A 27,955-nucleotide genomic window follows, 5' to 3' on the forward strand; every position below is an offset into this window, starting at 1 on the left:
TGTTCCTGTAACATCACTTCACTTTCCAGTGCAAAGGCATTTAAAAACTGTATATTTTCTGTGTCACTTAGTTCCTTTGTTACATTCTGATTTACTTGAATTATGAGGACTTTCAATTTTTCTATCTGTTCTGCATTTTGATTGTGAGAGGCAATCACTTGATTTATCACTGTACCCCCTTGCGGCTGTCAATTCTTTCCTTTTCTTGTTCTACATTTGTTTCGGTAGCAACTCCAGACAATTGATTTAGAGCAGTTCCAAGTGAAGGGTAAGAGGGATCTTTTGGACCTTGTTCTCAGTGCGTTATCTATGTTCATGCTCAACTTTTCCAATAATGACATGGCACTGTTTTTATCACTCTTCTGTAGGATCGCTTTAATACCATTTTGGATTTCTCTTAGTTCACTTTCACGTTTGAGCTCTGTGGAAATACCTATACTAACTATTCCAAGGTCCTTGATCATTTTGATTTTCCCATGTCTTTTTAACAGGGCACATTTTCTCATCTCCACTCCTGAAGAGATGAGTCCAATTAAAGCTAGTGCTATGATGAGCCGCATGTTTGCCTCTGCAAAAATTAGACACATAAATTGCACTATATACATCATAGTTATGATATTTTCAGTCCAACAATATTTACATATGGTTATATACACACATTTTTACCTCTTTCTGTTTCTTAGATCATACCTCGTTGTAATTGGATTTTCTACAGTATTTTCCTTCCTTATGTTATCTATATCTTTAGTAGACCATGGGTCTGTTTTCACTACCTTTACATGATTCCAGTGAACTACCTTTTCCTTTAGATCACTTTCATTTATTACTCTGTATTTATTTAATTTTAACACTTCTATTAATTTGGACCTTCTGGTACATGATTCTTAACACAAATTTGGTGGGATTTTTGTTATAGTATTTTTCTTGAGTCTTATGTATACGTCTCTCTTTCTTGAGGACTGTCACGTTTTCTATGGTTTTCTAGCACTGGGTACATTTCTCAGGGAATGAGGTGGAATATGGTAATTATTTGTCATTGATTTTGGTGTGTATTCATTTGTCAACTTTAAAATCTGCGTTGCTCTGTGAACTTCAAAATCAATGTGATTGTACTGAAACCTGTCTCATGAATGTCATTCAGTCTTCTACAATAAAGGATCTCCAATTATTTTCTTAGTTTAACTCAAACCAAATCTTAAATTTAAAAATCAATTACGTATATATCGTAGAGTTAACGATTATTATTTTATTTGAAATACATTCTTCAAAACTTTGAATACTTATAGTGGTCAACTTTTGATCTTCATTTTTGTCAACTTTGGTCATTGTTTTTTCACTTCATTTTCAATAATATATTTTTCTTCGTTTTCATAAAGTATTTTTCTTTTTAGAGCTTAAAGATTTATATAAAAATACAATATATCATAAATGAACTTTTACTATCTCAACTTACTAGATACAATGTTTGCTACAATTTCGGTTTCGAAGACGACAGTACGTATTTGAAAAGTGTTAAAACAACTTACTAGTCATATTCGCTTATCTGTGGAAATACAATTGCCATTATAATTGTTCTAAAAGCTGCAAGTACATTACAAAAGATGATGCACAGATCAGAGTACAAAAGATTCTGTAATGCAAGGCGAAGCACAAATTACTAAGAATACAGTTCAAATGAATAACGTATTTATGGGAGTAAAATTGACATACAGTGAATACTACTTTGACAAATATTTCAACTGAAATTGTGCAACTTCAAAGGCTTAAAATATTTCTCTTTCCCCCACTCCCAACGGCCTCTGTTGATTGCTAAAAGCCTACTTCATTTTTCAAAAGATGACCCCTAATCATATGGAACAAGCTCACAGAGGTCATTATCATAAGATTTTCACAGAAGTAGATACGAATATTCAGAAGCAAACTGCAAATTATCTCCAGTTAGCAATGATATTCCCATAGATACATTATACATCCTCCCTCAAAGTTTGGCTAACATTTAAGTGAAGACCTAAACACCTTTCAATAGAGGTTTGGAACATTGTCCCCAGTCAAGAAAATCCTTTTCTTTTTCTGGTTATTTTCCACCTAATTGCTTACAGTGATTCCTTTTGACTATCTTTTCCATGGAACTTCAGTCTTAAAAGTATGTCTTGCCATTTATAATTGCCACAGTGCCACTAAACAAAACACTTTAATGATATTTAGATCTTCACAATATTACACAATCTTAAGACAGTACATGGCCTTAGAATGACAAAACAGAAAATTTGGAATTTAGTCCTGTTAATTTCAAGCATTTCAAATCTGCCATGTAGCCTCGGTGAATGTCTGATGATTATATTGCTTTCAAACAATTGCTATTGTCAAAATATACTATTTCAAGGCTAACATTATATTACTTCCCCCTGTCACTAGTACCGACATACATGCCAAAAGTCTTTGAAACTAAATAATTTCCCCCTCTCACTAGTTCTACCAGTACCGAAATACATGCCAACGGGAAATGTAACATCCACAATTATCAGACTACATTCTAGAAAAATCTGTAGCCAATTATTACAGAATTGGATTAAAACCTATAAAAATAGCTTCCTGACCAAGGCTTGCCATTCAAACGCACTCCCAAGTATTCCTTCATTGAACTAAAACATAACTCGTCTAAAGCAAGCAGAGAATTTTTAAAATTTCCTATTCCATAATAATTAATAAGAACCAATTATCGGTTCATCAGATTATTTTTGACAAGATTTTGGCTTTCAAATGAAATTCCTCTATGAAAATCCTACTGACTTTCCTTCAAGAAACAACTAAACCATTAACTATACAAAAGTATATCTATTAAAGGGCCGTCCACACGGTCGAGCTTTGCTCTACGAACTCTGTTCGATGTGACGTCAGAAGCGGAGAAACAGCTGTTTAGGTTCCGACTTTTCCCACTTCTGCCATCGCATCGAACAAAGTTCATCGGGCAAAGCTCGACCGTGAGGACGGTTATTCAGAAATACTCTCTCCTTTCCTGAATCAATCCTTACTTTTAAAAATACCTCAAGTCTTTCATCAAATACTGTACACTCCAAATCAATCTTTCGCTTTCAACCTTCCCATTAAACCCTTATCCAAACTGAATCCTTAAGGTGCGTCCACACGCTCGAACAATGCCCGACGGTCAAAAATGATACCATATCATAGGCGGAGCAGGATGACGTCATAAGCGTTGAAACGATGGAAGTCGATCTGGCAACAAACAGTGGTACCAGATGAGGTTGCATACCACTGTTTTTACTCTGCTCACAAGGCAAAGACCGGCAGACAATTGTTAATTGGCTCTCTCTCTCTCTCTCTCTCTGTGAGTGGTAGGAAGAGGAGAAGAGGCTTGGGAAGGTAGGGAAGTCCCCCCTCCCTGTCTGTCCTCAGCTTCTTTTCTGTGTGTGTGTGTCTGTGTGTGTGAGGGAGGAAGAGTAGAAGAGGCTCGGGTCAGGAAGGGATGTCCCACCCCTTCCTTTCTGTCCTTAGCTGCTTCTTCTTATCACTCTCTCTCTGTGTGAGAGAAGGAGAGAGGAGGAGAAAAGGTCCTGGCCTGGTAGGGAGGTCCCCCCTCCCTGTCTGTCCTCAGCTTCTCTCTCTCTCTCTCTCCTTGTGAGAGGTAAGAACAGGAGAAGAATAAATAGTAAAACTGATCAAAGAGGTTAGTGAGCACACGATGTCTCCTCCTAGGATGGACTAATAAGTTTGTGAGACATCCTAATCCTTGTATTCTTTGTAACTTGTATCACTGGTGGTTGAAGGTGAAAAAAATATATATTTATTGAGAATTTAGGGTAGTCTCCTACACAAGGAGAGCTTAAGGCCTGTCCACACGATCGGGCCTGATCGGCGGACTTCCCCTCTAACGGGCACACTTGACGGGCAAACCGTCAAATAGCCCGATGGGTCTTGTAGCAAAATCACCATGGTGGTGCCCGATGGCTTGAGCTTCGACCCTGGCAGACGTACGTTAACCACACACATTTCTTTTACTGAGCCCTTCTTTGCACCATATTCTCTTCTTTTTTATCAAACACAAAGCAATTATCATGCTACACTATCTTCTTCTTTGCGGTAGGCACCATGTTTATCGTACCGCACTGAACACACTACTGGCATCGTCGGGCACGCCCACCTCTCCATCGCCTCACCCGTGTGGACAACATTCACGGATAAGTCCGCCAGAATTTGCCCGTCAACCCTAGAGCACGCCGATCAGGCCCGGTCGTGTGGACAGGCCTTTAGAAGGAAAGCTTGGCTAGAATGAGAAGTTACAAGGATTTGGATGTCTCAAAGACTTTTGTTAGTCCATCCAAGGCGACATCGTGTGCTCACTTATCTGTAAGAGCAGATTTTACTGTGCATTTACAGTGTCCCAATAATTTTGTCTAGCTTTCTTTTAAACTCTTCCACACTGTCGCTGTTTACAACTTTTGGTGGCAGAGAGAGAGAGAGAGAATCATTACTAAGTTACGTGGGATCTTAGGATAACTGGTAGGAGAGAGAGAGAGAGAATTACAAGGAGTTACAAGGATTAGTATGTCTAAACAAAGACTTGTTAGTCCACCTGAGGAGACATCGTCTGTTCACTTATCTGTTGAGCATGTTTTAATGTGCATTCATAGTGTCCTAATGATTTTGTCTAGCTTTCTTTTAAACTTCTACACTGTTGCTGTTTACAACTTCTGGTGGAAGTTTATTCCACGTCTCACATATCTTGTATGCAGAGAAATTCCCACAATGGGATGTGTTGTATCTCTTCAGTTCTAGTTTTCATCCATTTATTTTTGTCTGGTTTTCGTTTAATGTGAAAAGGTTACTATCTACTTTTGTTATGCCTTTCTGTTTTTTTAATATTTCTATTAATTGTCCTTACAATCGTCGTGTTTCTACGCCATACATGTTCAGGCTCTCTATTCGTCTTCGGTATCGTTACTATTTGCCTGATGGATGGAATTAACTTTGTGGCTCTTGCTTGTACCCCTTCTAATCTATTTATGTCTTTTCTTAGTGTTGGTGACCAAAACTGTACTGCATATTCAAGATGGGATCTAACTATTGATGTGTACAGCTACAGCAGTTTCCTTGTTCCTGTATTTGAACTGCCTTTCTATGTATTCCACTAGTTTCTGTGCCTTCTTTTCTGCTTTTATGCACTGTTTTGTGGATTTTAATTCCTTGGTAATAATGACTCCAAGGTCCTCCTCTTGTTCTACACTATTTATGTCATTCCCAAGCAGCATGTAGCTGGCATGAGGGTTGTTTGTTCTTATTTGTAACACTACACTTATCTACGTTAAAAGACATTTGCCATTTTTTTTACCACTCCTATTTTCATTAGATCATTTCTTAAACTTTCCACTGCATCTGGGTCTGCTGCATTTACACCTAGTTTGGTGTCATCTGCACATTTGGCTATCCTGCTAGTTAAGCCTACATCAATGTCATTAATGTAAGTAAAAAACATGAGAAGCCAAAGACAGAACCCTGGGAAACTCCGCTTGTTACATCGGCCGATTCTGATTCTTCGCCATTTATTACGACTCTGTTTTCTTTAAGTTAGCCAGTCTTCGACCCAGTCTGCTGTTTCTCCTACAGTTCCTAAAGCTCTAACTTTTGTCATCCGTTTCTTGTGTGGAACTTTGTCAAAGGCCTTTTGGAAATGTAAGTAGATTATATCTATTGCTCTACTACTGTTGTAGATACCTAGTATGTTATGAAAAAAACTCCAAGAGGTTTGATAGGCTGGATCTGTTTTGTCTGAAACCGTGTTGGCTGTTTAACAATACGTTGTTTCTATCTATGTGATCCACATTTTGATCTGCAATTATGGACTCAAAAATCTTGCAAACGACCGACGTTAGGCAGATTGGTCTATACCTGGTAGGGGAGAGAGAGAGAGAGAGTAGTCATTGTCAGGTTACTTGGAATCTTATGATAGTTGTAGGAGAGAGAGAGAGAGAGAGAGTAGTCATTGTCAGGTTACTTGGAATCTTATGATAGTTGTAGGAGAGAGAGAGAGAGAGAAATCATTGTCAGGTTACTTGGAATCTTAGGTTACCTAGTAGCAGAGAGAGAGAGAGAGAGAGAGTAATCATTGCTAAGTTACTCAGAATCTTAGGATACTGGTAGGAAAGAGAGAGAGAGAGAGTAATCATTGCCAAGTTACTCAGAATCTTAGCATACTGGTAGGAGAGAGAGTAATCATTGCCAAGTTACTCAGAATCTTAGGATACTGGTAGGAAAGAGAGAGAGAGAGTAATCATTGTCAGGTTACTTGGAATCTTAGGTTACCTAGTAGCAGAGAGAGAGAGAGAGAGTAATCATTGCCAAGTTACTCAGAATCTTAGCATACTGGTAGGGGAGAGAGAGAGAGAGATCATTGCCACATTCAGATGCAATGGCAGTTTGTCAATATTTAACCAACTTGAGTTTCAAACTCACATCCGGATCGAAGCTAGGCTCTCAAATGAAAGGACGAGGGCGCGAACCACTGATTCCCAGTAGTCATACAAGAACTTGGAACCCAACCACTTCTGTACTATAGCAGATTCACATCAACCGTGCATTTGACGCCTAGGCTAGTCCCTTACGACGCTCCTGATTGGCTGTTGATAAGGCAATCACAGGGCTGGAAACGCTCAGTCTCTCTCGAGAGTTCACACAGGGAGGATGTATGTTCCACCTCTCCGGAAAGACGTATCCCTCAGGAGAGGTGGAACATACATCCTGCCTATGTGAACTCGAGAGAGACTGAGGAGTTTCCAGCCAGCCTGTGATTGGCTTATCAACAGCAAATCAGGAGCGTCGTAAATCTACTATTTAGTACATTATATACATACAGATGTTTTAATGGTATACATAATGCAACATTCGTCCATTACGATGCTGTGGAGGAGTCTCCCTTAGGATGTTGGGCAATTAGCACCTTATGAATTTATTTGTATTTTGATGTACTTAGTTTTTTTTTATTTATATTTTGATGTATTTATTTTTTCTCTGTTCCACATCAACTTCTGTCACTTCTTTCAAATGAAGAACACATTCTTTGGTAGCTTGTATTTCAAGTCAGTGACCCTTGCAGACTTGTTCCATACGAATAGGGGCTCAGCTTCTAAATGATAATAATCATAATAATATTTTAAGGGGTCTACAACAACAATAAAAATGTTAAAAGTCAGTTACCCCTGCAGACTTGTTCCATACGAAGTAGGGGCTCAGTTTCTGAATAATAATAATAATAATCATAATAATAATAATAATAATAATAATAATAATAATAATAAAATAATAATAATTCTAAGGGATCCACAGTATTAAAAATATTAAAAGTTCGTCTATAATTTGTAAACACCTTATAAAAGCTTTCGAACCCTTCTCTGGGTTCATCTTCAGGTCAAAAAAATAAAGTGTTTATAAATTATACACGAACTTTTAACATTTTTATTACTGTGGACCCTTTAGAATGTTGTATAAAGTCTCGTGATAGAGAGTTTTCCCCAAATACTAATACTAACAATAATAATAATTGGATGACCAGAGGGAGAACATCCTCAATACAGAAAGACAAGGGCAAGGGAACTATACAGCAAGTAAGTACAGCCCCATGATCTGCCTACCAGTAATGTAGCACTGAAAGAAGAAACCAAGACCATGGTGAGCAAACGAGCTGTGGAGATCGTGTGAGATCAATCACCGGGTTTCTACACCCGTCTCTTCCTGGTGGAGAAGTCTACAGGGGGCTGGAGACCGGTGATAGATCTCTCTCCCTTTAATTGATTCGTTCGCCAGACAGGGTTCACGATGGAAACAGCACGCTCAGTGCTCAATTCCATCAGGGAGAACGATTTCCTGCTTTCAGTGGACCTGAAGGATGCATATTTTCAAACACCCATGCATCAGTCCTCCAGGAAGTACCTCCGCTTTATCCTCGACGGGACGGTGTACCAATTCAGGGCGCTTTGTTTTGGTCTCGCAACCGCCCCACAGGTGTTCACACGAGTGTTAACTCTGGTGTCGGCTTGGGCCCATTCGGTCAGGATACGTCTGATGAGGTATCTCGGCGATTGGCTGGTCCTGGCGAGCTCCCGCTCGCAGTTGCTACAGGACAGAGATCGACCCCTCGACTTATGCTGCGATCTGGGGATCGTGGTAAATGTCGAGAAGTCAGATCTTGATCCCAAGCAGAGGATAAAGTACCTGGGCATGCTGATCGATACAGTAGCAGCACAAGGCTTCCCCGCAGACTCGCAGATCAGCAGGTTCAGGGAGGCAGCCAGACGGTTCCTGTCACGACAAGAACAGTCAGCTCAGCAGTGGCAAGTCATGATCGGTCACCTGTCGTCACTATAGAAGTTAGTCCCTCACGGGCGTCTTCACCTGCCGTCTCTCCAGTGGAGACTAATGGAGTGCTGGTCAGAGGCACTGAATCCACAATCCTTCCTGCTTCCTCTCACGGAGGAAGTAAGGGAGGACCTGGCCTGGTGGCTAGATGACAGGAACCACTTAATAGGAGTGCCCATGCGCACTCCCCCTCCAAAGATGCTGGTGTTCTCAGACGCAACGACCAAGGGTTGGGGCGCACACCTGGAAGAGTTGCTGGTTGAAGGCTTCACATCAACTTCCTGAAACTCAAGGCTGTATTCCTCGCACTCCAAGAGTTCCGGGAACAACTGATGGGACACTGTGGTGTTGAGCGACAACACCACGGTAGTGGTATACGTCAACAAACAGGGTCCTAGTGTCTCTCCCGTTGCACCAGTTGACAATGCAGGTGCACGAGTGGGCCATAGCTCACTCGGTAGAGCTGTCAGCCAGATACATTCCAGGCAAGAGGAATGTAGTGGCAGACAAGCTCAGCCGCCAGAATCAGGTGATTAGGACCGAATGGCCTCTACACCCAGATGAAAAAACTTCAGGTTTTCTTCTAAGTTGTGCCGGACACATGGGTAGCTGCAGAGGACGTGTTCCAACATCTGTGGGACAACCTCGTAGTTTACGCCTTTCCCCTGTTCTGCATGATTTACAAGGTGATCATCAGCAGAGTGCTGATCATCAGCAATCTTCGGATGATTCTGGTGGCACCCAAATGGCCATTTGGTATCTGGATCTGATAGCTCTTCTCTCGGAGGCACTGTGAGAGATTCCCCCATGGCACAACCTGCTGTGTCAACCATACATAGAACAGTACCACCAGGCAGTTCATACCCTGTGTCTTCACGGCTGGCGGTTATCCACCATCTCTTGTGAGCAAGAGGCTTTTCTCGCCAAGCAGCAACAGAGATGGCTGGTTACCTCAGACAGTCCTCTGCAGCAGTATACCAGGGAAAGTGGTCCATCTTCTGTGGTTGGTGTCATAGACGGGGTCTCCCTCCGCTCAATGCCACTCTTCAGCAGGTAGCGGATTTCGTCGTCTTTCTTCGCCGAGAGAAGCTCCTCTCTGTCTCCGGTCGTCACCACGCTGGACAGGATGGTGATGTAGGTAAGCTATGTAACTGAGCTCCATTCTATCCCTTTCATTTAGGGATAGAAGCATTTATCTATCCCTTCCCTAACAAGGGGGGCTTCAATTGGACACCAGTGGGAGACAAACCCAATACTTTATATTTGGCTCTTACATAGGACCTAGTTCTTGCATGCTATTCATAAGAGGTATGCTTGCCTCCCTCTTACGAATTGGTTCAGAGGTCTGACCACTGATCTTGCACACTTCGATCAGTTGGACAGAGGCTAGGTTCCCCCCCCCCCCCCCTTTGCTCTTACCAGGGAGGGAACCCAGGTTGAGCAAACACCAGTCTGTTTACAAGACTCAGATTCCACCCACCAATAAGTGATTCTTCCTTATGTAAAGGACCGAGGGTTTGTATTATGTGTTGGAACAAATCACAATTTTTGTAAGTAAATTGTATTTTTCTTAACTATACAAACCTGAGGCCCTTTAAGCCCCGTACACACTATGCATCATGATGCTCGCAGTGTTAGATGGAAAGCATTGAAAAACGACTTTTTCAACATGAAGCCGCATCACCGTGTTCATGGGTCGGAGCCATTTCATTACTCAGCTCAGTGTTGCACCATCATTCAGAGGGGCAGGACAGCCGCTCTCCGCCACCCGCCAAACCCCTTGAGTGGACAAGGACTAACACAATACACATTATTGAATTACTGAAGGAACATCCATCTGTTTGGAACATCAAATGCAAGCAATACAAGATGAGAAACATCAGGAGTGCAAGCTTGGAAACCATAAAATCAGAGTTATTGAGTTTTGTAAACTGTACATTGCAGAATGATGACATTACTAAAAAGCTGCACACCCTGAAGACACAATTCTACAGGGAAATGTCTGCAATCAAAGCATCACAGAATTCTGGAGCTGGCACAGAAGATCTCTACACTCCGAAGTTATGGTGTTTTGATGAGCTGCGTTTCCTGTAATAAAAAATATTTGTGTACTTTGTACCTATATTTGAACCTTACTCTCAAATAATCCTCCCTAAGGACATTATAGATGGCTTCACAGGTTTCGGGGATGATTAGATCAATGCTCCGTTTTGAAATCCTGGTTGAATATTGGAGGCTTGCATACAATCCTCCAGCTGCAAGAATGAGCTCCTGGTGATATGCTGTTTCAAAAGCTGGTGTCCTGTTTACAAATGTATGGTTCAATTTTTTCCAACAATTTATAAAATGCAAGGATTGGCATTCTTGTGAATTTTCAGTCTGTTGGATTTTTGACTTGTAGCTCCAAAAATATTTTATTGAAGCTTCCCTTCAAAGGTCGCCGAGAAAGCCATTGTTTACACCACAAGGTTCTACGTTTCTTCCTCAAAAGTTTCTTTTTTTGCAGCACACAGAGCAACTACACCCCACAGTAGTCTCCTGGAAAAGTATATCATCGGTAGACATCCTACCGTTGAAAGCTGAACTGCGAGAACAAGTGAGCAGTGTTGCAGTACAGTTTGGCCGCTATTAATTTTTTTCAACACCACTACTGCATCACATAGCTGATACATGATGGCATAGTGTGCGCCATGCTTTACATATAGTCCCACCTCATGCCACCCCTCACTCTGGGCCTAAAGCAAAGCTAGGGTCACACATTCACGTATCTTGACGGCGTATGCCCACGTATGAGGATAGTGGGCATCATCGCAGTGAAATAACCTTGAACAGCTGGTAAACAGGACACGGGCTGACGGACGTAAAGCCAGCACCGTAAATTGCGCTGCAAATGTAACGTTCTATGTACATAACTTCACGTCAGTACCACGCCCACCGTTGTGGGGCCGTAGGATACAAAAGGGCCAGCCTGTAAACAGAGGATACTGTAAAGTGATAGAACACGTATGAGAGAATGTAAAAACATAGCACCTCTGAAAATCAAGGTTGTAAATTCAGTTTGACAGAATTCTGCATGTACTGTAAAATATTGTATATTTTTTCAACATATAAAAAATTGTCAGACATTATAATATACATACCATTGATAGTCCCAACATCTTGGGCTTCTTCTGACGGACAATGTGGGGCTTGACGAAGTGGAATATGTTCAATATCCACTTTTCCCAGTCCGTCAGGCGTCTGCTCGCCCCTTGGCCACTCTTCTCGGCAGTGAGGCGTCCGAAGCGGTTCCTGAGGGACATGAAACACGCCCAAAACTCGTTGCCAGTCATTGGTGACTTGTCCTTGTCATCAAAAGCCCTTCCACACCTTGGCTTTGTCCTTGCAGGCAGCCATCCCCTTGTATATGAATTGGGCCTCGTGCTCGAGCATCTCACCCACCAGCCTCTCCTTTTCGTCCGACAGGATGACATAGAGGTCCTCGACATCTTGGCTGTCCTCCGTCTCAATCAAGGGAACGTTCTGTCTGTCGTCAATAAGGGTAGCTTCATGGAGAGTTTCCATGTCCCTGCCATCACTCTGTATCTCATCCAACTCTGACTCCTGTAGGTGGAAGATGACATTTCCCTCATCCTGAGTGTCTTCAGGAGAGGCTGTAGGAGTCTTCTCCGGGCCAAAAGAAGGTCCTGCAAGATGTGACATTGAAGGTCCCTTCCTTGGCCGTTTTGTGAGGTTCAGCATCTTGAAGGGCATTGTGGAAAGTACTTGGAGGAGACTGCTGGTCTCGGAGACGGAAACAACAGCTGACCTAAGGATGCCGACCTGACCTTTTATACCATGCTACAGCGTTGCCACGTCATACAGGGTTGTAAATGTGCGAATCAGTTTCCCCGTAGGCTACAGCGCATTTAGAAGGCCCACATGCTTCACGGCGGGAAGAAAACACCAGCACCTACCCCGCTGCAGTCACCGTGGGTCCCACGTGCAATGCCTGGAGTTATGTCAGATGACATTTGGCGTGATCACCCACGACTTGTTTTGAACATTTCAAAACTGGAGAGTGGGCTACGGCGATCCAGTGGGCGGAGCTTAGTGCCCGGACGACCCGTCACCATATGTCCACAATTTTACTGTTTTACGGAACATTTACAGTTTACTGATGTAAGCTGTTGCCGAGTACCAATTTCCGTTCGTGCATGGGCGTGCGTGCATTGATACGTGAATGTGTGACCTTAGCATAAAGCAAAGTGATATGTTCACCTCCAGTCAGGCGGGACTCCCGACCATCGGACAAGCAGTTAGTGCCGAACTACCTTGTTAGTAATTACTATTTTACGAACAGTCCAGCTGGCGCTGAATAGTAATTCCTTATGTAAAGGACCAAGGGTTTGTATAACGTGTTGGAACAAATATCTCTCTCTCTCTCTCTTTTCAAACTTTATAAGGTAATATGGAAATATATCTTGTAATCTTTTATTTTCTATAAATAATACAAGAGACTACCAAGCCAATTAGTTTTTCTTAAATATTTAATTATTTCCTCAACTTGAACTGACTCATTGGAAATTTCAGTCCTTTTTCACGAATGGTAGTAAATCCCATGTCTGACCTTTCATCACTACTATAAAGATTTTTCCATGGTCCTTCATCCAAAGAAAGATAGCCATTCAGAATCAACGCATAGTTACAACCATTTCAGGATCTTCAAATACCTTCCCATACTCCCATTCCCCAGAGTTAAACGGTGTAAAATTGATTCCTAAGGACATTATCCTTCCACTGTCATCGTTAACTGAAAAAAGGTGCTTTATAACAGATGATCTGTGAACATGGCCTTTCTGAATGTAAGCTGTCAAGTTTTTGGCATCTTCGTTTCTGGTAAAGTAGATGAGAGCTCTGAAATCTTCATGTGCACTAAACAGATCAGGAATGGTTACTTTTGATGGTAAAGTACTCTTGAACTCTTCATTAAGAACTGACATAACCGTATCTGTAGCTTTCTCATAGTCGTCACTCCCTTCACCACAAAAATGTGTCCAGTGACACCAGTCATAGCGGTTGATTGAATTTCTTAGCCCCCTGTGAAATGCACAGTAATCATCACTCAAGTGAATTACCTCTAGTGCCAGTAGATTTGGATTAATGTCTTCATGATGAAATATAACAAGTGGGTCATTACACCCATATTTCTTAAATCAATTAAATTAACCACTGTTACTTTGTATTTGCCAGGGAAAAATTTTCTAACAGTACAAATGTGGCCAATGATAGTTCCATCCACCTCAGCATTCTGAGGTTCTGTGCATGATGCATCTTTTATATCTCCAAAAGAAACTAAGTCATGGACTTCCACTTTAAAATCATCATCTGTGTCTTGTTGAGGAAACTCATAACCACTTGAGAAAATGTCCTTAATGAACGCATCTTTCTCCTGATGACAAGAGTTCAGTGAAGCCATGGCTGCACCTAAAGGAAAAAGGTGAAGGTAATAAGTCGCAATGTTACATTTTAGGAATTAAATTTGGGACTCTTCATCTTTAGGATTTATTTGTTAAAAATAAAAATAAAAATTAAAAAGTTAATATATGGATTTACATTAATTTTCTTTAACTTTAAAATCACTCACAAAGAACTTCCTTGCTGGAATTTTAAAATGACTGTAACAAAGAAATTAACATTTTATTGAAATCATTAACCAAAACTTAGCAAGGCCTAGGCCACCGCAACTAAGAAAAATGGCTCAAGTTAATTACTGTATTTGTCTTTACACAATGTTGTAGCTTGGTCTGTCTAACTAATGTTAAACAACAGAACTCGCTGATCTTAGCCTTTCAGCCATAATCCATTGTTTGCCCTCAGTTTTTGTTATGAAAAATTATATATTACGTACTTATTAAGTTGTTTCAAAAACGGAAACAGGCTGATTCGGACCATGTACTGGCTCATTCGGACCTTTATCCAGGCTTATTCGGACCTTCATATGATTGGCCGATTCGGACCTAATATGCAGTGGCGGCTCCTGGCTATCATTCATAGGGGTGCTGCTACATATTTTTTTTTCAATTCCTTAATATTAACTCCATAAACACACACATTATATAGTACATATATATAATATATATGGCACTATAAACAATCCCGAAAACTTAACTTCTTCAAGTTCTGTTTTTCTTGGGCTATGACTGATTACTAATGGATGATTACCCTAATCAAATTTGAAACTGTAAACAAAACTGAAAAAATATTAAAATACAAAATTCAAAGAAGTAACTTTCGGCAGCGGAGAGAGACTGGTGGACGGACTGACTTAAAATTGAGAATATGAGGTTACATAAAAATATTAATTTTATGTAAACTAAGCGTAGCAAAATAAAAAATCATTAAACCATTAAAAAGAATAAAAATTCGAAAACAAACACATTAAGTATGACAGTAAAATAAAATAACATAGGCCTATATAAAACAAATGGACTAAAGAACACCCACCTAAAACAGACGCATGCTTAACTGGCCCTACAGACTATCATACATGTATGACCAACATGTTTGTTCATACACTGCCATAGACTAATAAAATGTTGGATCAAACGTCATTACGTGTCGGAGAAGCTTAGCGGAAACATGAACAAAGGAAAAGCTTGTATAGCTATTGTGTCAATAAAAAAAAAAAAAAAAAAAACTGATTTTCAAATGAATGATGTTTGAGTCCCTTTTATTTAGCAACGCCTATTATACATGTGTATATACTGTCTATAGATAAGGTAGGTAAGCAGGGATGAAAAAATATTTAGCTTATCAAATATATTATGAACAAGTGGTTTTACACACACACACACACACATATATATATATACATATATACACACAAACGTGCACATGCACGTGTTACTATCTAATTATGCATATTTGCAAACCATTGTTATCCATTTTCTTTAGTTAAAAGAAACTTTATTCAGTCATTTGGTTATATATATATATATATATATATATATATATATATATATATATATATATATATATATATTCATATACAACTATCTAGAAATTCATTTTTGGTATATATTTGTGTATTTTTCTATCTATTTCTGTGTTTTTCTCTTTCTTTCTTGCTTTCTCTGTTTATTTCTTTTTATTCATTTAAATTTTTCATTCATTTCTCTTTTCACTTCTTCATTAATTTTCTTAATTATCTCTTTTCCTATTTATCTATCTCTTAATTGATTTTATTTTTGTGTTCATTTGCTTATTGACGTATATATTTCAGATTATTTATGCAAATGAAATAAAAAAAAACATTTCTTTGGTTAACACATATATCTCTTTTTTTTATTTATTTGTTTAGTCAATTATTTATATTCATTTACATAACTATTCATTTGTTTGCCTACTTTGTACAGATCTTTGTATTTTATATATATATAGGCTATATATGCTTGCAGTTATGTATGATATATATATATATATATATATATATATATATATATATATATATATATAAAGAGAGAAAGAGTGAGATTTATTTACTTTTATTGCTTTAGATATTCTTTAGAAATCTGATCTGCTGATATACTAAATATTAAATTTATGATTTGTTTATCTATTAGTTTATTCATTTTATAATTTTTTTTCTTTTACTTGTACGAACATATGTTTATCTATTTATATATTTATTTATCTGTTTTAATAATGCTCATTTTCTATCAAACACAGACAAGGAAATGATTGCTAAAGTCCCATGAACTCTAACCACAATTCTTGATGCTCTTGTGTGTTCGCCATGGCTGCTGTTGACAAAATGAGCATGTATGATCAAACAGCAACACAGACTTGTCAAACATGCTGATCAAACGTCTTGTTGGACGGACCAGCTTCAAACAGCTTGTTCAATCCTTCAAACACGCCAATACATTCTCAAGTTGGATTGTCCAACGCCAATTTGATCATACATGTTCGATAGTCTGTAGGGCCCCTAACACACACACACACACACACAAAACTCTTATCTCTCTCTTCTCTCTCTCTCTCTCTCTCACTGAGGAAGGCAGCAGAATCGCTGCCGAAAGCTATTTTGAATTTTAGTATCATTGACATTATTGTGGTTATCATTTTTTCCCATTTGTTGCAACTCCCCACTGAGTTGATTATTCTGCATTACATTGCATATCATTAGTATCGTCACTGATTCGATCATTGTCACTAATACTATATTGATTAGGCTATTGACAATTCCAAGTCACACCTTCGTCCTCCAACAGTTATACTCTGTTTTTTTTCCATCTGTCCACCGGCCTGTGGTGTTTGCGTATGGTAACACTGCGTCCCGGGCTTTAGATAGTTACACTGTGTGTAAGTTTTAGGTAAATAAAAGGACATCTGTGTGTACATTTGCAACTGAAAAGTGTTTTAATAATTTACTGTATGTGAATTACACTGTTAATATTCGAAATAGGATATTATTATAATTGTTGAATGTAAGCTGAATGTAACTATCTAAAGCCTGGGACGCAGTGTTACCATACGCAAGCACCACAGGCGGGTGGACAGATGGAAAAAAAAAAAAAAAAAAAAAAAAACAAAAAAAAAAAAAAAAAAAAAAAAAAAAAAGTATAGGCTAACACTGCTCGAGAGGAGGTCAGTGCTCTCCAGGGCCCATCCCACTTACGTGCGAGCTGGCTACATTATCACCCTACTAGCAAAATAAGAACTGCTGTGCACCAGCAGTTCCACATTGTTTCAATTATTTTTTTTCTATAAAAACAAGAGAATGGTAATAATTTTGAAAGGATTATTGATAATCTATACTTAATTTCTCATATTCACGTCTATATTCATAATTTTGTGCATATATATTATGAAATATATAGGGGGTGCTGAGGTTCCACAGTGCCTGCTGACGAGCCGCCACTGCTAATATGTATTTACATATGTAACATATGTGACATTGTTTTTTAATATTGGTTCAATGTTTGTAATCCATAATAATTCCAAAGTCTATTATGAAAATATACTGGGGAAGCAATGGAAATCCACTCCGCCCACGTTACTAGGACCATTTATTTCATACAGTTACATATTGCTCTAATTTTTTAAATAGTTCATGTAAAAATAAAGCAAAAATAAAGCTCAATTTCACCCGAAACAGTCCCTTTATTTACACTGGCGCATAGTATATATGTGCACATTTCTTCAGTAGCTGACCAGTTGTTATTTTCCTTTCATTCCAGTCCTCCCACGGTTTCATGACACGCCCTTGTAGTTCCTTGACGTGCTTTCTCTGATGTCTCTTTAATTTGGCCTCTTTAACCCTCTTACGCCAATTGAACGTATTAAACGTCGAGATAAATTGTCTCCCGGGTGCCGATTGGACGTATTAAACGTCGACATAAAAGTTTTTTTTTAAATTCGCAGAAAAATACTTATAGGCCTACCAGCCGAAAACTTTTGAATCGCGCGCCTTGGGGGATGCTGGGAGCTCACTGTTCAAGGCGTTGTTTTGTTTACAATCGTTACGCAGGCGCGCAAGCGCGAATTTCTTTCTTATCGCACTAAAAAGTATCAGTGACACATCTCAGAAATTATTTCGTCACTTTGACATAATTTTTGCACCATTTTAAATTAGCCGTTACATGGAGTATTATATATGAAAATGTGCGCAATTTCATGTAGAATACAACACAAAAATACTCATGATTGTAGCTTTTATCAATTTTGAAATATTTTCATATAAATAACGATGTGCCAAAATTTCAACCTTCGGTCAACTTTGACTCTACCGAAATGGTCGAAAAACGCAATTGTAAGCTAAAACTCTTATATTCTAGTAATATTCAATCATTTACCTTCATTTTGCAACAAATTGGACGTCTCTAGCACAATAATTCGATTTATGGTGAATTTATGAAAAAAAAAATGTCCTTACGTCCGCACGGTAACTCTTCCAATAAATTTTTTCGTGCGATTTTCGTAATGTTTGCACCATTTTAAATTTGCCGTTACATAAAGTTTTATATAAGGCAGGAGAAGGGCGCAGGAACATATACACTATCCATTTGATATTTCATTGTCACATCATCAGGACATCTATATAAAAAGGAATCCGAGCACATAATTAAAAGAAACATATACAAAGCATAAGAAAACTTAAAATGGAAACTAAGTTAAACTTAAATACTGAATCACACTTAAATACATTTACACATTAAAAACCAAGAAAGTTTAAAATGATCCTTAAAAAACTAAACTCAATAAAAGAAAAAATAAAGGTAAAAACGAACTTAAAATGAAGAGCAAGGCGCACCTCTCAAAATGACAGAGACAAACGCACTAAAAGAATACACAAGAACAGAAAAAGAAGGCGGACAAATATAAACAAACAAGCTAGTTATGCTATGAACAAGGGAACAGCCGATGATTGGCAATTTAACGTAGGTACAATTCTCTTTATTAGCAGACTTTCCAAGAGAAGCAGTTCTCCAGGTTCCTTGACTTGGCCAATTATTTTAAAGTTGTCATATTTGACAACTTTAAATGGAAATGTGCGTAATTTCATGCACAGTACAACTAAAAACAACCCATGGTTGTAGCTTTTGTCGGTTTTGAAATATTTTCATATAAATAACGATGTGCCAAAATTTCAACCTTCGGTCAACTTTGACTCTACCGAAATGGTCGAAAAACGCAATTGTAAGCTATAACCCTTATATTCTAGTAATATTCAATCATTTACCTTCATTTTGCAACAAATTGGAAGTCTCAAGCACAATATTTCTATTTATGGTGAATTTATGAAAAAAAAAAAAAATTTTCCTTACGTCAGCGCGGTCACTTTTCCGAAAAAAATCAGAAATTTTTTCGTGCGATTGTCGCAATGTTTACACCATTTTAAATTAGCTGTTACATAAACATAGTTTTATATATGAAAATGTACGCAATTTCATGTAGAATACAACTAAAAATGATTGAAGGTTGTAGCTTTTCTCATTCTGGAAATATTTGCATATAAGTCACGATAAATAGAAAAAAACCACGTTCGGTCAACTTTGACTCTACCGAAATAGTCGAAAAACGCAATTGTAAGCTAAAACTCTTACAGTCTAGTAATATTCAGTCATTTATCTTCATTTTGAAACAAATTCAAAGTCTCTAGCACAATATTTAGATTTATGGTGAATTTAAAAAAAAAAAAAAAAACTTTCCTTCCCTCCGTGCGCGGATTCTCCGCTGCAAATCTCCGAAATGCGTACGTCGTATTATCGTTATATTTGCTCCGTTTCATATTAGGCGTTTCATAGAGTTTTATATATGAAAATGTGCGCAATTTCATGTAGAATACAAAAAAAAATAATTGAAGGTTGTAGTTTTTCTCATTTTCGAAATATTTGCATATAAAAAAAATATATATAAAGAAAATTGACATTCGGTCAAATTTAACTCTTCCGAAATGGTCGAAAACTGCAATTGTAAGCTAAAACTCTTATAGTATAGTAATATTCAATTATTTATCTTCATTTTGAAACAAATTGTAAGTCTCTAGATCAATATTTAGATTGATGGTGAATTTTTGAAAAAAAGATTTTTTACGTCCGAGCGTTACGAATTCATGCATCATTTTGTGATAATATTTTCTCTGTGTTGCTTTGATCGTTTTACAATGTGTTATATACCATAATGATCGCAATTTAGTGTACAATGCAACGAAAAAACATTAACTCATTAGCTTTAACCGTTTTGCTCACAGCGCGATTTGAATACAATTATATATGAAATTTTGTTTTCGCGCTATCATATATTTCATTATTTATAGGTATATGATAGTGATATTTTTTCATTTCTGATGGTTGCATACTAAACTTCAGGCAATGACAAAAAAAGGAGCCAAAAATGAACTCTTAATCTTGAAAACTAAGCGCGCTGTGATTTTTTGAAAAAAATATTTTTTCCTCTTTGGCGCTCACTCCGAGACCGCCTCGGCATACAGGAGACGATTTTTATTATACCCCTTCGGCGTAAGAGGGTTAACAAGCTTAATTCACCTGATTCGGTATTTCCTTTGCCTCTAAGTATATTAAAGATTTAAGTGAATAAGATGCGAGGTTACTTTTTTGGCTTTTTTGTTCAGCTTATGATCCCACCCCTCCACATGGTTGTTTGACCTAATACTGCACCCAATCACAGACCAGTTCTCCATTTTCCACACCTGACTCTGCAACCACGTTAGGTCAACATAATCCATAAACTCTCTAATTGGCCCAATGACACCCACCTTGCCTGAAAGTTCATCAAAGGTTTCCCTAATATCATTGCTATAACATAAAATTATTAGTATGGGTCCAAATCACCCAAAACAAAGGTCCGAAACAGCCGAGCAAATGGTCCGAATTAGCCTAAACAATTGTCCGAATCAGCCTAGTAAATGGTCCGAATCTGATCCGAATCACACAAGGTCCGAATCGGCCTGCATCCGATTGTAACATAGGTATATCAAATAAACCCCAATACCCTGAGGTTTCCGATTCATTTTCACCACAATTTATTTGACTAACTACCATGGACAGTAGTCTTGGACCCAATCAATTTCATTGTTTACAAGAAACGGTATTTCTACAGAAGCAATCCGCGGTGGCTTAGACTATGGCAATTGACTGATTCCTATGTTATTTGAGTTACTGTACAAGATTTAAAAGTAATATCCATTCGGCCGGCTGTAACTAAGCAGTAATTGACCTTTGAAAGTTACATAATAGCCGCACCAAACTCAAAGGTATATTAAAGTTTAGTTCCAACCAAACGAAAAAAATATTCCTTACAACCCTTGTAAAGCAACTAAAATAACATAGAAAATGTCAATTGCCATAGTCTAAGTCACCGAAGAACGGTCCTATAGGAAGGTACCAAGTATTCGTTACGGTGAAGGAAATGTAAACACAGCCGCCATGTTTAAATTCCCCAACCACCACTGGAGCCATATGGTTCACTAAGGGGGGGGGGGGGGGTAACGCACAGGGGTGGGCGGGTAAGGTGGAAGGTACGAGTTGTCTTAGCAGCACCCCACTGAATAGTAACATACCTTGACGCAACTTTCGGCGAAAGCCTAACACTCACTTTCCTAAAACATAATAATTAAGAATAATGTTTGGACCTTACCTTAAAGGGGTGGAGGGTACAAAGCAGCAGCTGCTTTTAAGAATGCGTGGAGGCGGGTTTTGGGTTCCTCAAAATGCAGCTTGAAATAAGCAACAGCCAAGTACCCGACGAAGTTATACATTCTCCTCCCGTATCTTGGAGTCGACTGAATGGGGGCAAAAGACCTGCTTTTTCAGGAGGCCGTGGTCCTGGCAAAAACCGATTAGTCGATCATAATTACCTGAGTAAAAGGCAGAAAAATCTTTGTAACTCATGTAACAATTGTTACATGAAGTTGGCAAAGAGTTCCTGGTGAGGGGCTGGGGCGAGCGTGAAGTAGATGCAGCAGTGGATGTCATGGCGGCAGATTCAACAGTGTTGGAGTTCTACAGTTAGGAGGTGGCAGGAGGCCAGACTGTAGAAAAGGGAGGGTAGGAGAGGTGGGGTGGAGTAGTAAAAATGCTTTGATGCTATTGGTTGAGGCAGGGTGGGGCTGAGGTAAATGAACAAGCGCTTAACAAGATAAGTTGGCAATGTTAAGGGTAATAAAAGTAAATGGGTAGTTAAGGAACTAAATGTAAATGTGGGATGGGTTCAAAATATGAAATAATACAAATACATATATAACAGGCCCAGGAGGGGGTGGGATTTAAGTCCTGGGTGGTAAATGTGTAATGGGGCCTATAGTTGTTTTAATAAATACAAAAGACCAAATTAAACATAGGTTAGCATATAACAAAACTAATTAAACTTGTAGGGGATGTTGCCTGACCAGGGGTGGGGTTGGGCCTGCTGTAACCCCCCTTAAAGAACCAAACCAACCTAACATAACCTAACCTAGCAGGGGATGTAACCTTACCTAGTAGGGAACTTAACCTAGTAGGCAATGTTGGCTGACCAGGGGGGCTTTGCCCCCCTTAAAGGCCTAACCTAACCTAGTAAGGAATGTAACCTAACCTAACCTAACCTAGTAGGGAATATTGCCTGACCAGGGGGCTTCGCCCCCACCCCCCGTACCCCCCTTAAAGGCATAACCTAACCTAGTAAGGAATGTATACCTACCTAGTAGGGAACATTGCCTGACCAGGGGGCTTCGCCCCCCCGTACATTTTAAAGACCTAACCAACCTAACCTAGTAGAAATACTAGGCCTAACCTAACCTAGTAAGGAATGTAACCTAACCAACCTAACCTAGTAGGGAATATTGCCTGACCAGGGGGGCTTCGCTTCCGTCCCACCGTACCCCCCTTAAAGGGCTCCTAACCTAACCTAGTAGGAATGTAACCTAACCAACCTAACCTAACCTAGTAGGGAATATTGCCGCCTGACAGGGGGGCTTCGCCACCCCCGTACCCCCCCTTAAAGGCCTAACCTAACCTAGTAAGGAACGTAACCTAACCTAATCAGGGATATACTAGGCCTAACCCTAACCTAGTAAGGAATTGTAACCTAACCACCTAACCTACCAACCTAGTAGGGGAACATTGCCTGACCAGGGGGGTTTGCCCCTCGTACCCCCCCAATTAAAGGCCTAACCTAACTAGTAAGGAACGTAACCTAACCTAACCTAAGTAGGGAAATACTTAGGCCTAACGAACCTAGTAAAGAATGTAACCCCCCCCCTAACCCAACCTAACCTAGTAGGGAATATTGCCTGACCAGGGGGGCTTTGCCCCCCCATACCCCTCCTTAAAGGCCTAACCTAACCTAGTAAGGAATGTAACCTAATCAACCTAACCTAACCTAGTAGGGAACATTGCCTGACCAGGGGGCTTCGCCCCCCATACCCCCCCTTAAAGGCCTAACCTAACCTAGTAAGGAACGTAACCTAACCTAACCTAGTAGGGAAATACTAGGCCTAACGTAACCTAGTAAGGAATGTAACCTAACCTAACATAGTAGGGAATATTGCCTGACCAGGGGGGCTTCGCCCCCCCGTACCCCCCCTTAAAGGCCTAACCTAACCTGGTAAGGAATGTAACCTAACCAACCTAACCTAAGCTAGTAGGGAATATTGCCTGAGCATGGGGGCTTCGCCCCCCGTACCCCCCCTTAAAGGCCTAACCTAACCTAGTAAGGAATGTAACCTAACCAAACCTAACGTAGTAGGTAACCAAGTAGGGAATGTAACCTAACCAACACCCCCCCCCCCCCGGTATCCACCCTTGAAGAACTAACCAACCTAGCCTAACCGGGTAACCCCCTTCAAGGAAGTAAAACTAGTAGTTAAACCAACATATAACAAACTAAACCTAAGGGTATGTTGCCTAACCGGGGGAGGGGATTCGGCCCCCAGTAGGTAAAATGACATATAAACCTAACTGTGATGGGTGTGGAAGTGTTGTAAAATGTTAAAAGTAACCATACATAACTGCATCATAGTAAGGAAAGTGGAAGGGAGGTGTAAATTGTAATGTCTGTAAAACTGTATAATGGAATATATTTAAATGTAGCTTTTATAATAATAATGGCAAACTATATATTTATATGTTATATATTTAAATGTAGGTTTTATAATAATAATGGCAAACTTTAATCTAGGTATTGGTATCGGTGAGAAATGCATTGTAAATGGTGTAACGTAAAGAGCCAGTCGTGAATACTGGAAAGGGGAGGGATTGACTTGTGTATAAATAATATAGGGAGTGTGTATGTAATATGCAACGCAATGTGCAATTTCACGTAACAGGTAGGTAGGTAGGTAGGTAGGTATCGAAACGTCCTAAAACTGAGTTCTATATCAACACGTAGGCATTTTTAGGTGTCTGTCCTCAATTATAACATAATATTTCAAGTTATATATGGTGAAATGAATAGGTGGGGATATTTCAGAACAGTTATTATACAAATACTATGGAAAAAGGAAAAGGAATAAACACTAGAATTCACATAACATGTTTAATAAACAAATTAGGTAAATGCTTTTATGTAACTCAACGTATGGTTACCAGCCAGGGTTCCCACATGACACCACTACCAACCAGCCAAAGTCTACCATGAAACCAGCCAAAATCCCGCCAAATGGAAATCCAAACCAACCCAAATAACCGGCAAATATATGTGCGTTATATTTATCTTTATAAATGCATATTTTTTATCATATATATGCTTGTATAGCGGCATCATAGTTTTAGTTAGATAATATAAACTAATATAAGAATACAGGAAAAAAAACGAGAATGAATTGAAATTTTGAAATGAGGCTCGTTCTCTGAGAATCCGGCAGCCTGTTTTGTGGTCATCTGGTGTGTGATTTTTATTTTAATTCCATCTACATATTTTGCTGAAATGTTACCAAGTTTTTACTGAAAACCTATTCAAATTCCCCAGATTTTCCTGAAAACCTTCAAAAATTCCCAATCTGGGGAGAGATTCCTCAAACGTGGGATCAGTGTTTAGCTCAAATAGAAAGTGTTTGAAACCCAGCCAAAATACCACTAACCAGCCAAAGTGAATTTTTACCCACCAAATTAGGAAAAAAAAAAAAGCCAAATTTGGTGAGAAACTGCCAAATCTGGGAACCCTGTTACCACCCAATCCTTCACTCAGTCCGGTAGCAATGTAGGGGTCATACTGTAACGTGTTTGGCTAAATACATATATCCCTCCCGTAAACCCCCATTTCTTTCCTCACTAAGAAGTCTGAGTTTAGGCCAAAAGCTCCCTTACAGTTACCGCAAGCGCAGTAGCATTAGCGCATGTGTAGTAGGATTCAGTGTTGTGGTAGTAGTAGTAGTAGTAGACGAATATGGGTGTGGAACGGCTCCACTATCGCTAGTTTTGTGATTTCTTATTTCCGCCTGTATTTCGTGTTTTTAAAAGTGATAAATGTGGGAAATACCACAATAACACGGCAAAATCTCCCCCCAAGTGGTTTCTCCCCACCCAAAACCCCGGTTCCCACTGGGGGTCCCCCTTACCGTAGGATAGAGTTGGGGTTTTGTCCCCACCCAAAACCCCGGTTCCCAATGGGAATCCCCTTTACCGTAGGATAGAGTTCAAAGGTAAATTAGAGTCGTCCGAATAAATATTAGTTCAAATTCTTGTTCAGGAGGTAAAACTGCATAGAAAAACCGCAACTGCCATACTCTGGGCCGCCGCGGATAGGTAGTACACTAGATCTACCCAAGAAACTACTGCTGACAAATGGAATCATTGGTAGCACACTCGTCTCAACTGCACTGAAGCTCTTCTGTACGGTGTACCCCCAAAAGTCTATTCTCTCATATCTGGCTGCACAACATTTCAACACACCATCAGTATTCTAAAATCTGCTAACATCAAACCAACCAACTGAAATTTTTAATGCTAGCCTGTGTTACTTAGGCTAAAGCCCCACCGAATCCGTCCCGTCCGTCTTTAGGCGTGTCCGACTTGTATATATACGTGAGGCCCAAGCCGCGGCCGCTCAACCAGACAAACGAGTGACCAGTGACGGTTACAACAAAACAGTCATTTCAAACTTCAGGAGCACTTCCCATCATAAAGGGAGCGCGCAAAGTTTGCTCTGACTCGTTGTTGTCAACCAAATTAGAGGCGTTGAACAGTAGGAAAATCTGGACGTATGACATAAATTTAGAAAAGGAAAGAGTGGAGAATATGCAACACTCTTTCATAAGTTACCACAGCATCCAGACTAGATTTTTTAAATATTGTCAGCTGTCGCCGAAAAACTTTGACTTAATACACGAGGGCATTATCTCTCGAATATCAAAATTTTATACCAATTACAGAAAATCAAGATAAACAGACATTAACCTTACCTTCCACCAACTTTATATCAAGGGTAGTTACTGTTCTTGTTTAAGATTAAGTCAGTCCTGTGCTGGAAAGGCTTCTTTCTCCTACTGAAGTGCGTCTGGACACTGGAATGGACTGGATGAGAAAGTTGTTGTTGGAGATTAAGCCAGCCTTGTGCTGGCACGGGCTCTTGCTCAGTTGCCTGGTGGTCTTTTTATACAGCAGCCAGGATAGGACTGGTGAACGCAGCTCAGTGTTGCCAGATACGAAAGCCGGAATTTTGAGGTTTCTGAATCAGATACCAGCACACAAGTCACAGCAAGAGCAGAGCTAATCTTGCGACGTCACAACTTCCGCATTCAGCACAAGTTCCTTCTTGCCGGCGCTCCCATCAAATACAGTAGCTGCCAGTTGTCACAAACAACATCTTTCATTGGAAGATAGAAATATGATAATTTATGCATGTTTTTCCCTCTTATTAAAAGTGATCAGAGACACTGCATCAAGTAGCTATTGCGTGTTACAGAGAATTATGTGCCCGAGATTTAAGGAAAACTCGGGATCGTTGAATTTTAATACATTTGAAAGGAAACCTACTTTTCACATTTTTTCTTTTTATTATTCAAAACTCATGTTGTCAACGTGACAGATATCATTCATGCGTGACGTAATGGTAGGTAAAATGCGCGTAATAGCAGTGAAATATTACTAGGAATATTAAAAATACGCCGTATTCCCTTTATGCTAATAATAATTTTATATATGTAGTATGCCGTTATGTTCTCCAACCTAAAATATAAACACGAAATACAATAACAAGATGTTGGAATCCTCACTCTTGTGGGATGCTGGGATATGAAAATAATAGCATCCTTTCCTCTTAAAGTTATGGAAGCCACCTTAAGACCATGGGCATGCGTCAGCTGCCTCATACTCTATATCATTAATTTACAAATGGTAAAAACAGAATATGTACTAAGCTCCATGGATCTGAGAATGCATGAAAACAATAGCATCCTTTTCCCTGAAAGTTATGGAAGTCACCATAAGACCATGGGCATGAGTTCAGCTGCCTCATACTCTATATCATGATTTTAAAAAGGTAAAAACAGAATGTGCACTAAGTTCCATGGGTCTCAGAATGCATGGCCGCCGTCCGAAGAGAAATGGGATGGAGTCGATTAATTTAAGAAGAGAACCTAGAAGAAAAGACATATATGCAGGAGTGTTAAGAACAAAAAGAGAAGCTGTTTGCTATGTCTTTTTTTCAGTAAGACTAACGACAATTGAAACATTAGACATGTTGATCTGAAGATTTCCAAGGTATTGTAGCGGAAGAAAAATCTTCTAGGTAATAATTTTACAACACACCCTACCGCCAAGTTTCATTTGTTCTTCGTAAGTATTTTTGTCATTCAATGATTGCTACATCGTCCAACGGCATTCAGTTTTAGCGGCATTTACCCCACACCCGACACTCTCCATCTTGCTGAAACTTGCAGCTGGTGAGAGCAGATATGGCTCCTTTCTCATCCTTCACACAGAGTGATTTTCCTACTCGTCCTATATTATTAATACTTTGGTCCTATCACTTTTATATAATCACCTGGAACAACTACAGATTCCTTTATTTCTGAAGGAAAGAACACGTACTTAATTTTTCTAACAATGACACCAACTTAATTATATAATGATAATGTAGCTACAAATCTGAACTGACCTGAATT

The 27,955-nt window shown here is 39.3% G+C and overlaps 1 long non-coding RNA gene across 1 annotated transcript; it reads right to left on the minus strand.

The window, feature by feature from the left end:
* Positions 1-12,826: 12,826 nt before the first annotated feature.
* Positions 12,827-26,871, minus strand: LOC135216020 (uncharacterized). Its single transcript, XR_010314787.1, has 2 exons — positions 26,252-26,871; positions 12,827-13,833 (listed from the first exon to the last, which is right to left on the minus strand). It is a non-coding gene; the product is annotated as an uncharacterized LOC135216020 (long non-coding RNA).
* Positions 26,872-27,955: the final 1,084 nt, after the last annotated feature.

The sequence above is a fragment of the Macrobrachium nipponense genome, chromosome 6, assembly GCF_015104395.2.
Source record: "Macrobrachium nipponense isolate FS-2020 chromosome 6, ASM1510439v2, whole genome shotgun sequence".
In the NCBI taxonomy this organism is placed as follows: domain Eukaryota; kingdom Metazoa; phylum Arthropoda; class Malacostraca; order Decapoda; family Palaemonidae; genus Macrobrachium; species Macrobrachium nipponense.